Raw genomic sequence first — 10,566 nt, 5'->3', positions numbered from 1 at the left:
TGGATGGGGCAAGGAGCAGGGCAGGGAGGGGAGTGCAGAAAGGATGGATGGGGCAAGGAGCAGGGCAGGGAGGGGAGTACAGAGAGGATGGATGGGGGCAAGGAGCAGGGCAGGGAGGGGAGTGCAGAGAGGATGGATGGGGCAAGGAGCAGGGCAGGGAGGGGAGTACAGAGAGGATGGATGGGGGGGCAAGGAGCAGGGCAGGGAGGGGAGTGCAGAGAGGATGGATGGGGGGCAAGGAGCAGGGCAGGGAGGGGAGTGCAGAGAGGATGGATGGGGCAGGGAACAGGGTAGGGAGGGGAGTGCAGAGAGGATGGATGGGGGGCAAGGAGCAGGGCAGGGAGGGGAGTGCAGAGAGGATGGATGGGGGCAAGGAGCAGGGCAGGGAGGGGAGTGCAGAGAGGATGGATGGGGCAAGGAGCAGGGCAGGGAGGGGAGTGCAGAGAGGATGGATGGGGCAAGGAGCAGGGCAGGGAGGGGAGTGCAGAGAGGATGGATGGGGGAGGGAGCAGGGCAGGGAGAGGAGTGCAGAGAGGATGGATGGGGCAAGGAGCAGGGCAGGGAGGGGAGTGCAGAGAGGATGGATGGGGCAAGGAGCAGGGCAGGGAGGGGAGTGCAGAGAGGATGGATGGGGGGGATACAGGGAGCAGGGCAGGGAGGGGAGTGCAGAGAGGATGGATGGGCGTAAGGAGCAGGGCAGGGAGGGGAGTGCAGAGAGGATGGATGGGGCAAGGAGCAGGGTGGGTAGAGGAGTGCAGAGAGGATGGATGGGGCAAGGAGCAGGGCAGGGAGGGGAGTGCAGAGAGGATGGATGGGGGGGCAAGGAGTAGGGCAGGGAGGGGAGTGCAGAGAGGATGGATGGGGCAGGGAGCAGGGCAGGGAGGGGAGTGCAGAGAGGATGGATGGGGGCAGAGGGAGCATGGCAGGGAGGGGAGTGCAGAGAGGATGGATGGGGGGGCAAGGAGCAGGGCAGGGAGGGGAGTGCAGAGAGGATGGATGGGGGGCAAGGAGCAGGGCAGGGAGGGGAGGGCAGAGAGGATGGATGGGGTAAGGAGTAGGGCAGGGAGGGGAGTGCAGAGAGGATGGATGGGGGGGCAAGGAGCAGGGCAGGGAGGGGAGTGCAGAGAGGATGGATGGGGGCAAGGAGCAGGGCAGGGAGGGGAGGGCAGAGAGGATGGATGGGGGTAAGGAGCAGGGCAGGGGAGGGGAGTGCAGAGAGGATGGATGGGGGCAAGGAGAAGGGCAGGGAGGGGAGTGCAGAGAGGATGGATGGGGCAAGGAGCAGGGCAGGGAGGGGAGTGCAGAGTGGATGGATGGGGGCAAGGAGCAGGGCAGGGAGGGGAGTGCAGAGAGGATGGATGGGGCAGAGGGAGCAGGGCAGGGAGGGGAGTGCAGAGAGGATGGATGGGGGGCAAGGAGCAGGGCAGGGAGGGGAGGGCAGAGAGGATGGATGGGGTAAGGAGTAGGGCAGGGAGGGGAGTGCAGAGAGGATGGATGGGGGGGCAAGGAGCAGGGCAGGGAGGGGAGTGCAGAGAGGATGGATGGGGGCAAGGAGCAGGGCAGGGAGCGGAGTGCAGAGAGGATGGATGGGGGAAGGAATAGGGCAGGGAGGGGAGGGCAGAGAGGATGGATGGGGGCAAGGAGCAGGGCAGGGAGGGGAGGGCAGAGAGGATGGATGGGGAAAGGAGCAGGGCAGGGAGGGGAGTGCAGAGTGGATGGATGGGGGCAAGGAGCAGGGCAGGGAGGGGAGGGCAGAGAGGATGGATGGGGGGACAGAAGGAGCAGGGCAGGGAGGGGAGTGCAGAGAGCATGGATGGGGCAAGGAGCAGGGCAGGGAGGGGAGTGCAGAGAGGATGGATGGGGGGACAAGGAGCAGGGCAGGGAGGGGAGTGCAGAGAGGATGGATGGGGGGTAAGGAGCAGGGCAGGGAGGGGAGTGCAGAGAGGATGGATGGGGCAGAGGGAGCAGGGCAGGGAGGGGAGTGCAGACAGGATGGATGGGGGCAAGGAGCAGGGCAGGGAGGGGAGTGCAGAGAGGATGGATGGGGCAAGGAGCAGGGCAGGGAGGGGAGTGCAGAGAGGATGGATGGGGGCAAGGAGCAGGGCAGGGAGGGGAGTGCAGAGAGGATGGATGGGGGCAAGGAGCAGGGCAGGGAGGGGAGGGCAGAGAGGATGGATGGGGGGACAGAAGGAGCAGGGCAGGGAGGGGAGTGCAGAGAGCATGGATGGGGCAAGGAGCAGGGCAGGGAGGGGAGTGCAGAGAGGATGGATGGGGGGGTAAGGAGCAGGGCAGGGAGGGGAGTGCAGAGAGGATGGATGGGGCAGGGAGCAGGTCAGGGAGGGGAGTGCAGACAGGATGGATGGGGCAAGGAGCAGGGCAGGGAGGGGAGTGCAGAGAGGATGGATGGGGCAAGGAGCAGGGCAGGGAGGGGGAGTGCAGAGAGGATGGATGGGGGAGGGAGCAGGGCAGGGAGAGGAGTGCAGAGAGGATGGATGGGGGCAAGGAGCAGGGCAGGGAGGGGAGTGCAGAGAGGATGGATGGGGCAAGGAGCAGGGCAGGGAGGGGAGTGCAGAGAGGATGGATGGGGGGATACAGGGAGCAGGGCAGGGAGGGGAGTGCAGAGAGGATGGATGGGCGTAAGGAGCAGGGCAGGGAGGGGAGTGCAGAGAGGATGGATGGGGGCAAGGAGCAGGGTGGGTAGAGGAGTGCAGAGAGGATGGATGGGGCAAGGAGCAGGGCAGGGAGGGGAGTGCAGAGAGGATGGATGGGGGGGCAAGGAGTAGGGCAGGGAGGGGAGTGCAGAGAGGATGGATGAGGCAGGGAGCAGGGCAGGGAGGGGAGTGCAGAGAGGATGGATGGGGGCAGAGGAGCATGGCAGGGAGGGGAGTGCAGAGAGGATGGATGGGGGGGCAAGGAGCAGGGCAGGGAGGGGAGTGCAGAGAGGATGGATGGGGGGCAAGGAGCAGGGCAGGGAGGGGAGGGCAGAGAGGATGGATGGGGTAAGGAGTAGGGCAGGGAGGGGAGTGCAGAGAGGATGGATGGGGGGGCAAGGAGCAGGGCAGGGAGGGGAGGGCAGAGAGGATGGATGGGGGTAAGGAGCAGGGCAGGGGAGGGGAGTGCAGAGAGGATGGATGGGGGCAAGGAGAAGGGCAGGGAGGGGAGTGCAGAGAGGATGGATGGGGCAAGGAGCAGGGCAGGGGGGGGGAGTGCAGAGAGGATGGATGGGGCAGAGGGAGCAGGGCAGGGAGGGGAGTGCAGAGAGGATGGATGGGGGCAAGGAGCAGGGCAGGGAGAGGAGGGCAGAGAGGATGGATGGGGAGACAGAAGGAACAGAGCAGGGAGGGGAGTGCAGAGAGGATGGATGGGGCAGAGGGAGCAGGGCAGGGAGGGGAGTGCAGAGAGGATGGATGGGGCAGAGGGAGCAGGGCAGGGAGGGGAGTGCAGAGTGGATGGATGGGGGCAAGGAGGAGGGCAGGGAGGGGAGTGCGGAGAGGATGGATGGGGGCAAGGAGCATGGCAGGGAGGGGAGTGCAGAGAGGATGGATGGGGCAGAGGGAGCAGGGCAGGGAGAGGAGTGCAGAGAGGATGGATGGGGGCAAGGAGCAGGGCAGGGAGGGGAGGGCAGAGATGATGGATGGGGAGACAGAAGGAGCAGAGCAGGGAGGGGAGTGCAGAGAGGATGGATGGGGGGACAAGGAGCAGGGCAGGGAGGGGAGTGCAGAGAGGATGGATGGGGCAGGGAGCAGGGCAGGGAGGGGAGTGCAGAGAGGATGGATGGGGCAAGGGGCAGGGCAGGGAGGGGAGTGCGGAGAGGATGGATGGGGGGATACAGGGAGCAGGGCAGGGAGGGGAGTGCAGAGAGGATGGATGGGGGCAAGGAGCAGGGCAGGGAGGGGAGGGCAGAGAGGATGGATGGGGCAGAGGGAGCAGGGCAGGGAGGGGAGTGCAGAGAGGATGGATGGGGGCAAGGAGCAGGACAGGGAGGGGAGGGCAGAGAGGATGGATGGGGGGCGAGGAGCAGGGCAGGGAGGGGAGAGAGAGGATGGATGGGGGGATACAGGGAGCAGGGCAGGGAGGGGAGTGCAGAGAGGATGGATGGGGCAAGGAGCAGGGCAGGGAGGGGAGTGCAGAGAGGATGGATGGGGGGCAAGGAGCAGGGCAGGGAGGGGAGTGCAGAGAGGATGGATGGTGCAGAGGGAGCAGGGCAGGGAGGGGAGTGCAGAGAGGATGGATGGGGGGGCAAGGAGCAGGGCAGGGAGGGGAGTGCAGAGAGGATGGATGGGGGGCGAGGAGCAGGGCAGGGAGGGGAGTGCAGAGAGGATGGATGGGGCAGGGAGCAGTGCAGGAGGGGAGTGCAGAGAGGATGGATGGGGGCAAGGAGCAGGGCAGGGAGGGGAGGGCAGAGAGGATGGATGGGGGGACAGAAGGAGCAGGGCAGGGAGGGGAGTGCAGAGAGCATGGATGGGGCAAGGAGCAGGGCAGGGAGGGGAGTGCAGAGAGGATGGATGGGGGGACAAGGAGCAGGGCAGGGAGGGGAGTGCAGAGAGGATGGATGGGGGGGTAAGGAGCAGGTCAGGGAGGGGAGTGCAGACAGGATGGATGGGGCAGGGAGCAGGGCAGGGAGGGGAGTGCAGAGAGGATGGATGGGGGCAAGGAGCAGGGCAGGGAGGGGAGTGCAGAGAGGATGGATGGGGCAAGGAGCAGGGCAGGGAGGGGAGTGCAGAGAGGATGGATGGGGCAAGGAGCAGGGCAGGGAGGGGAGTGCAGAGAGGATGGATGGGGGAGGGAGCGGGGCAGGGAGAGGAGTGCAGAGAGGATGGATGGGGCAAGGAGCAGGGCAGGGAGGGGAGTGCAGAGAGGATGGATGGGGCAAGGAGCAGGGCAGGGAGGGGAGTGCAGAGAGGATGGATGGGGGCAAGGAGCAGGGTGGGTAGAGGAGTGCAGAGAGGATGGATGGGGCAAGGAGCAGGGCAGGGAGGGGAGTGCAGAGAGGATGGATGGGGGGCAAGGAGTAGGGCAGGGAGGGGAGTGCAGAGAGGATGGATGGGGCAGGGAGCAGGGCAGGGAGGGGAGTGCAGAGAGGATGGATGGGGGCAGAGGGAGCATGGCAGGGAGGGAGTGCAGAGAGGATGGATGGGGGGGCAAGGAGCAGGGTAGGTAGGGGAGTGCAGAGAGGATGGATGGGGGGCAAGGAGCAGGGCAGGGAGGGGAGGCAGAGAGGATGGATGGGGTAAGGAGTAGGGCAGGGAGGGGAGTGCAGAGAGGATGGATGGGGGGCTGGGTGCAGGGCAGGGAGGGGAGTGCAGAGAGGATGGATGGGGGCAAGGAGCAGGGCAGGGAGGGGAGGGCAGAGAGGATGGATGGGGGTAAGGAGCAGGGCAGTGGAGGGGAGTGCAGAGAGGATGGATGGGGGCAAGGAGCAGGGCAGGGAGGGGAGTGCAGAGAGGATGGATGGGGCAAGGAGCAGGGCAGGGAGGGGAGTGCAGAGTGGATGGATGGGGGCAAGGAGCAGGGCAGGGAGGGGAGTGCAGAGAGGATGGATGGGGCAGAGGGAGCAGGGCAGGGAGGGGAGTGCAGAGAGGATGGATGGGGGCAAGGAGCAGGGCAGGGAGAGGAGGGCAGAGAGGATGGATGGGGAGACAGAAGGAACAGAGCAGGGAGGGGAGTGCAGAGAGGATGGATGGGGCAGAGGGAGCAGGGCAGGGAGGGGAGTGCAGAGAGGATGAATGGGGCAGAGGGAGCAGGGCAGGGAGGGGAGTGCAGAGAGGATGGATGGGGTAAGGAATAGGGCAGGGAGGGGAGTACAGAGAGGATGGATGGGGGCAAGGAGCAGGGCAGGGAGGGGAGTGCAGAGAGGATGGATGGCGCAGAGGGTGCAGGGCAGGGAGGGGAGTGCAGAGTGGATGGATGGGGGCAAGGAGCATGGCAGGGAGGGGAGTGCAGAGAGGATGGATGGGGCAGAGGGAGCAGGGCAGGGAGGGGAGTGCAGAGAGGATGGATGGGGCAGAGGGAGCAGGGCAGGGAGGGGAGTGCAGAGAGGATGGATGGGGGCAAGGAGCAGGGCAGGGAGAGGAGGGCAGAGAGGATGGATGGGGAGACAGAAGGAACAGAGCAGGGAGGGGAGTGCAGAGAGGATGGATGGGGCAGAGGGAGCAGGGCAGGGAGGGGAGTGCAGAGAGGATGGATGGGGCAGAGGGAGCAGGGCAGGGAGGGGAGTGCAGAGAGGATGGATGGGGTAAGGAATAGGGCAGGGAGGGGAGTACAGAGAGGATGGATGGGGGCAAGGAGCAGGGCAGGGAGGGGAGTGCAGAGAGGATGGATGGCGCAGAGGGAGCAGGGCAGGGAGGGGAGTGCAGAGTGGATGGATGGGGGCAAGGAGGAGGGCAGGGAGGGGAGTGCGGAGAGGATGGATGGGGGCAAGGAGCATGGCAGGGAGGGGAGTGCAGAGAGGATGGATGGGGCAGAGGGAGCAGGGCAGGGAGGGGAGTGCAGAGAGGATGGATGGGGGCAAGGAGCAGGGCAGGGAGGGGAGGGCAGAGATGATGGATGGGGAGACAGAAGGAGCAGAGCAGGGAGGGGAGTGCAGAGAGGATGGATGGGGGGACAAGGAGCAGGGCAGGGAGGGGAGTGCAGAGAGGATGGATGGGGCAGGGAGCAGGGCAGGGAGGGGAGTGCAGAGAGGATGGATGGGGCAAGGGGCAGGGCAGGGAGGGGAGTGCGGAGAGGATGGATGGGGGGATACAGGGAGCAGGGCAGGGAGGGGAGTGCAGAGAGGATGGATGGGGGCAAGGAGCAGGGCAGGGAGGGGAGGGCAGAGAGGATGGATGGGGCAGAGGGAGCAGGGCAGGGAGGGGAGTGCAGAGAGGATGGATGGGGGCAAGGAGCAGGACAGGGAGGGGAGGGCAGAGAGGATGGATGGGGGGGCAAGGAGCAGGGCAGGGAGGGGAGTGCAGAGAGGATGGATGAGGCAGGGAGCAGGGCAGGGAGGGGAGTGCAGAGAGGATGGATGGGGGCAGAGGGAGCATGGCAGGGAGGGGAGTGCAGAGAGGATGGATGGGGGGGCAAGGAGCAGGGCAGGGAGGGGAGTGCAGAGAGGATGGATGGGGGGCAAGGAGCAGGGCAGGGAGGGGAGGGCAGAGAGGATGGATGGGGTAAGGAGTAGGGCAGGGAGGGGAGTGCAGAGAGGATGGATGGGGGGGGCAAGGAGCAGGGCAGGGAGGGGAGTGCAGAGAGGATGGATGGGGGCAAGGAGCAGGGCAGGGAGGGGAGGGCAGAGAGGATGGATGGGGGTAAGGAGCAGGGCAGGGGAGGGGAGTGCAGAGAGGATGGATGGGGGCAAGGAGAAGGGCAGGGAGGGGAGTGCAGAGAGGATGGATGGGGCAAGGAGCAGGGCAGGGGGGGGGAGTGCAGAGAGGATGGATGGGGCAGAGGGAGCAGGGCAGGAGGGGAGTGCAGAGAGGATGGATGGGGGCAAGGAGCAGGGCAGGGAGAGGAGGGCAGAGAGGATGGATGGGGAGACAGAAGGAACAGAGCAGGGAGGGGAGTGCAGAGAGGATGGATGGGGCAGAGGGAGCAGGGCAGGGAGGGGAGTGCAGAGAGGATGGATGGGGCAGAGGGAGCAGGGCAGGGAGGGGAGTGCAGAGTGGATGGATGGGGGCAAGGAGGAGGGCAGGGAGGGGAGTGCGGAGAGGATGGATGGGGGCAAGGAGCATGGCAGGGAGGGGAGTGCAGAGAGGATGGATGGGGCAGAGGGAGCAGGGCAGGGAGAGGAGTGCAGAGAGGATGGATGGGGGCAAGGAGCAGGGCAGGGAGGGGAGGGCAGAGATGATGGATGGGGAGACAGAAGGAGCAGAGCAGGGAGGGGAGTGCAGAGAGGATGGATGGGGGGACAAGGAGCAGGGCAGGGAGGGGAGTGCAGAGAGGATGGATGGGGCAGGGAGCAGGGCAGGGAGGGGAGTGCAGAGAGGATGGATGGGGCAAGGGGCAGGGCAGGGAGGGGAGTGCGGAGAGGATGGATGGGGGGATACAGGGAGCAGGGCAGGGAGGGGAGTGCAGAGAGGATGGATGGGGGCAAGGAGCAGGGCAGGGAGGGGAGGGCAGAGAGGATGGATGGGGCAGAGGGAGCAGGGCAGGGAGGGGAGTGCAGAGAGGATGGATGGGGGCAAGGAGCAGGACAGGGAGGGGAGGGCAGAGAGGATGGATGGGGGGGCGAGGAGCAGGGCAGGGAGGGGAGTGCAGAGAGGATGGATGGGGGGATACAGGGAGCAGGGCAGGGAGGGGAGTGCAGAGAGGATGGATGGGGCAAGGAGCAGGGCAGGGAGGGGAGTGCAGAGAGGATGGATGGGGGGGCAAGGAGCAGGGCAGGGAGGGGAGTGCAGAGAGGATGGATGGTGCAGAGGGAGCAGGGCAGGGAGGGGAGTGCAGAGAGGATGGATGGGGGGGCAAGGAGCAGGGCAGGGAGGGGAGTGCAGAGAGGATGGATGGGGGGCGAGGAGCAGGGCAGGGAGGGGAGTGCAGAGAGGATGGATGGGGCAAGGAGCAGGGCAGGGAGGGGAGTGCAGAGAGGATGGATGGGGGGGCCAGGAGCAGGGCAGGGAGGGGAGTGCAGAGAGGATGAATAGCGTAAGGAGCAGGGCAGGGAGGGGAGTGCAGAGAGGATGGATGGGGAGACAGAAGGAGCAGAGCAGGGAGGGGAGTGCAGAGAGGATTAATGGGGCAAGGAGCAGGGCAGGGAGGGGAGGGCAGAGAGGATGGATGGGGAGACAGAAGGAGCAGGGCAGGGAGGGGAGTGCAGAGAGGATGGATGGGCGTAAGGAGCAGGGCAGGGAGGGGAGTGCAGAGAGGATGGATGGGGGGCAAGGAGCAGGGCAGGGAGGGGAGGGCAGAGAGGATGGATGGGGTAAGGAGTAGGGCAGGGAGGGGAGTGCAGAGAGGATGGATGGGGGGGCAAGGAGCAGGGCAGGGAGGGGAGGGCAGAGAGGATGGATGGGGGCAAGGAGCAGGGCAGGGAGGGGAGGGCAGAGAGGATGGATGGGGGTAAGGAGCAGGGCAGGGAGGGGAGTGCAGAGAGGATGGATGGGGGCAAGGAGAAGGGCAGGCAGGGGAGTGCAGAGAGGATGGATGGGGCAAGGAGCAGGGCAGGGAGGGGAGTGCAGAGTGGATGGATGGGGGCAAGGAGCAGGGCAGGGACGGGAGTGCAGAGAGGATGGATGGGGCAGAGGGAGCAGGGCAGGGAGGGGAGTGCAGAGAGGATGGATGGGGCCAAGGAGCAGGGCAGGGAGAGGAGGGCAGAGAGGATGGATGGGGAGACAGAAGGAACAGAGCAGGGAGGGGAGTGCAGAGAGGATGGATGGGGCCAAGGAGCAGGGCAGGGAGAGGAGGGCAGAGAGGATGGATGGGGAGACAGAAGGAGCAGAGCAGGGAGGGGAGTGCAGAGAGGATGGATGGGGGGACAAGGAGCAGGGCAGGGAGGGGAGTGCAGAGAGGATGGATGGGGCAGAGGGAGCAGGGCAGGGAGGGGAGTGCAGAGAGGATGGATGGGGCAGAGTGAGCAGGGCAGGGAGGGGAGTGCAGAGAGGGTGGATGGGGTAAGGAATAGGGCAGGGAGGGGAGTACAGAGAGGATGGATGGGGGCAAGGAGCAGGGCAGGGAGGGGAGTGCAGAGAGGATGGATGGCGCAGAGGGAGCAGGGCAGGGAGGGGAGTGCAGAGTGGATGGATGGGGGCAAGGAGGAGGGCAGGGAGGGGAGTGCGGAGAGGATGGATGGGGGCAAGGAGCATGGCAGGGAGGGGAGTGCAGAGAGGATGGATGGGGCAGAGGGAGCAGGGCAGGGAGGGGAGTGCAGAGAGGATGGATGGGGGCAAGGAGCAGGGCAGGGAGGGGAGGGCAGAGAGGATGGATGGGGGGGCAAGGAGCAGGGCAGGGATGGGAGTGCAGATAGCATGGATGGGGGCAAGGAGCAGGGCAGGGAGGGGAGTGCAGAGAGGATGGATGGGGGGGCAAGGAGCAGGGCAGGGAGGGGAGTGCAGAGAGGATGGATGGGGGCAAGGAGCAGGGCAGGGAGGGGAGTGCAGAGAGGATGGATGGGGGCAAGGAGCAGGGCAGGGAGGGGAGTGAGGAGAGGATGGATGGGGAGCACAGGGAGCAGGTCGGGTAGAGGAGTGCAGAGAGGATGGATGGGGGGATACAGGGAGCAGGGCAGGGGAGATGGGAAATTTCAGAGCATCCGCAAGGATGGTGGGCTTAGTAGGTGCACGGTGGAGCCGCAAAGAGGAGCAAGGGGCAGCTTGATCCCAGGGAGGCTCACCCTTGTCCCACGTGACTCTCCATGGAGAGTCACCCTTGTCCCTTCCCCTTCTTCACCCCCTCTTAGACTCTCCACAAGATCAGCCGACTCTCTCTCTGCCTCTCCTGCTTCCTTTCCCTCCTTCTCTGCACTTCTCTCTTCCTCCTTTGCTCTCTCTCTCCTCCTCCATTTCTCTCTTTCTAGGTTTTTGCCTCCTCTCCCTCTCTCCTTCCTCTCTCTGCTTTCTTTTCCCTCCATTGCTTCTCTCCTGTCCCCTCTCA

At 65.7% G+C, this 10,566-nt stretch overlaps 1 protein-coding gene across 1 annotated transcript in view; it reads right to left on the bottom strand.

Annotated features, from left to right (window-relative positions):
• The window catches only part of LOC101416025 (granulocyte-macrophage colony-stimulating factor receptor subunit alpha), a 579,672-nt gene that overhangs the window by 538,350 nt on the left and 30,756 nt on the right, over positions 1-10,566 (bottom strand). The gene's annotated exons all lie outside the window — the stretch shown is intronic.

The sequence above is a fragment of the Dasypus novemcinctus genome, chromosome Y (assembly GCF_030445035.2).
Source record: "Dasypus novemcinctus isolate mDasNov1 chromosome Y, mDasNov1.1.hap2, whole genome shotgun sequence".
NCBI lineage: Eukaryota > Metazoa > Chordata > Mammalia > Cingulata > Dasypodidae > Dasypus > Dasypus novemcinctus.
This window is presented reverse-complemented; position numbering and strand designations above follow the sequence as displayed.